Source organism: Berghia stephanieae, chromosome 12 (assembly GCF_034508935.2).
Source record: "Berghia stephanieae isolate SIO BIC M18660-M18661 chromosome 12, UCSD_Bste_1.3, whole genome shotgun sequence".
Taxonomy (NCBI): Eukaryota; Metazoa; Mollusca; class Gastropoda; order Nudibranchia; family Aeolidiidae; genus Berghia; species Berghia stephanieae.
This window is the reverse complement of record NC_088371.1, coordinates 10,764,179-10,766,950: the sequence shown is the minus strand read 5'-3', so window position 1 is coordinate 10,766,950 and position 2,772 is coordinate 10,764,179. Positions and strand designations below refer to the sequence as shown.

Sequence of the window (2,772 nt, the reverse complement as noted above, 5' to 3'; positions counted from 1 at the left end):
GAGCTGACCAAACGTCAATATTGGCATCACAGACAGAAAAGTGAGTGGAGCAGGCACTTATGTTGGTAACAACAAGATATGAAGTTAGTAGAAAAGTGCCAGAAGACAATAGAGAATAAAAAATTTTTTTCCGCGGCGGTGGTGGGGTTTGAACCTGCGACCTTATTGGTACGACAACTCCGCCTGGCAGGTGAGAGCGTGGCTCTACCGTGTGAGCTATCCACGAACACAAAAATATTCGTTTCAAACTCAAAGTCATTTCTAGATCCCTCTCTCACCCACTTCTTGAGACCGCCGATTCGTTCACCACCATCGCGAAGTAATTTAGACCAGCAGTTAAGCTTAATAGCCAATATTCTCATCACACACATATAACTGTGACGAGCGATTTTCTTTCACTGCGTGTTTCTTTATCATTCGTCAGCGTCTCGGTTCAAAACCACTTCGAACCTAGTGGACGAGATATATATATTTGCCAAGGCAGATTAACACCTCAAGTAAGATAATCAAAACATGGACAGCCTTTCTCCAATAAAGCTCCAAATCTTTCTAACGGAAATTCTGGTCGTTAGGTGGGAAACATTTCCATTGTATAACGGAACATTCACTTTCAGCTTAAGGCTTATTTACCTGTTCAAATTGTCTGCCCATTGTATTCATGCCACCTGCTAATTACCTTTTCCAAACAAGTCGCCATCGTGCATATGCCCTGAGGTCCTTGTCTCGTTCAAGAGTCGCTTAATTGCAATTACTGTTCTTGTCTCTCCGGCAATTCTCCGTTATTCTTTCTTACCAAAGCATCTGGATATCATTGGCTATCTAAAACAGGAAGATTCTTCGGATTGGCTATTCCCATAATTCAGACGCTCTTTTCCATTTCATAAAACCAAATTCATCTAGGAATCTTATCACACACACGCTAAGAAGCCCACGAGAAAAGAGCTATCTCTCCAATTTCAAACTTGTAAAAGTTTGTCTATCTCGGCTGGAGGTAAAATGAATTATTGGTTAACATTCAAAGTTGAACGAGATATTACTGTGAATTCAATTTAATCTATTATTAATATTATAGTTTGTGTATATATTTTAATTGTGCTATTCCATGGATGTTCGTAAGTTGGAATACCTGTACAAAACTATATCTATATGTATCTTATTCTATAGTTAACAGTTGTTTATGATCAATGTTATTATTTCATTTATATTCAATATGCATATTGCTTGAATGTCTGTACCCCACCGCCAATCGCCGGCCACACATCATAACCTCAATTATAATTAATAAAAATAAATAAAGAAATACCAGGGACACAACCCTGTTAAATTCTCATCATGTAAGATACCTCGACTGTCAGTTGATGTTTAAACAATATACTAACTCCCATTATCATGAAGTTACTGCTTCTCCTTGACTTTGTCGGCAAATAAAGGCTATTATGATGTGTCGCTCAAGGACGATTCGGTGGCGAAAGACAAACTCGATTGGCTCTAAGACCTTGTTGTTTTAACTCTTAAATTGAAGGTCCTTGTCCTGATCCTGATTCCTGGCCATTTTCCTGGTCCTTTTCCGTGTCGTTGGAGCACCCAGTTGTGCCGAATCCCTGCATCCCAGTCCTTGAACAGCGGGAAACCCCTGATGTCAGCCTAACTACAACACACTGTTGTGATGTCCAGAAAACTCTGCAAAGCAGGCGCCAACCCTGGAACTAGCTGATACATTTGCCTCAGTCAAGCAAGCCGACGGGATAAAGATAAGCCAAACGGGCTTATACCATTTTCAAATGTATTTTCCACGGACACATATGATTATATCAAAGCAAACAAATAAATATATAATAGATTAGATCCACTCAATTAGAGCTATTCCTCCTGATATCAAATAAATACTTATTCTTCTATCTTTTCCTGTAACAATCTAATTAAACTTTATGTATAGAATTGTTATTAGTGCATTGGGCGTTACTATTGTCTTGACTCACTTGTTATTAATACACTTAAGTTATAAGGGACCCTAAGGCAATTCTTGATCTCCCCTAGATTAAACCTGAGCCGTTTGTGATATAGGTTGAGTGGTGCAGCTGGTAACGAGAGCCATAGCGCGCGTACTAGTTCGAATCCAGACCATTGAGCTATCGGTTGGACTCGATCCCACAAATTAACACACACAACCCGCCACAATAACATAGAAACGATTGAGACATTGAGTATGCTCCGGTGTATGGGGTGAATTTTTAATTCAGAAAAGTGAGTGGAGCAGGCACTTATGTTGGTAACAACAAGATATGAAGTGAGTAGAAAAGTGCCAGAAGACAATAGAGAATAAAAAATTTTTTTCCGCGGCGGTGGTGGGGTTTGAACTAGCGACCTTATTGGTACGACAACTCCGCCTGGCAGGTGAGAGCGTGGCTCTACCGTGTGAGCTATCCACGAACACAAAAATATTCGTTTCAAACTCAAAGTCATTTCTAGATCCCTCTCTCACCCACTTCTTGAGACCGCCGATTCGTTCACCACCATCGCGAAGTAATTTAGACCAGCAGTTAAGCTTTAAAATTTTTATTCTCTATTGTCTTCTGGCACTTTTCTACTCACTTCATATCTTGTTGTTACCAACATAAGTGCCTGCTCCACTCACTTTTCTGAATTAAAAATTCACCCCATACACCGGAGCATACTCAATGTCTCAATCGTTTCTATGTTATATGTGTGTGATGAGAATATTGGCTATTAAGCTTAACTGCTGGTCTAAATTACTTCGCGATGGTGGTGAAC

At 39.8% G+C, this 2,772-nt stretch overlaps 1 long non-coding RNA gene across 1 annotated transcript; it reads left to right on the top strand.

The window, feature by feature from the left end:
• Positions 1–471: 471 nt before the first annotated feature.
• On the top strand, positions 472–1,843 carry LOC144957770 (uncharacterized). The gene is made up of 2 exons (XR_013642204.1): positions 472–991; positions 1,523–1,843. It is a non-coding gene; the product is annotated as an uncharacterized LOC144957770 (long non-coding RNA).
• The last annotated feature ends 929 nt before the right edge of the window (positions 1,844–2,772 follow it).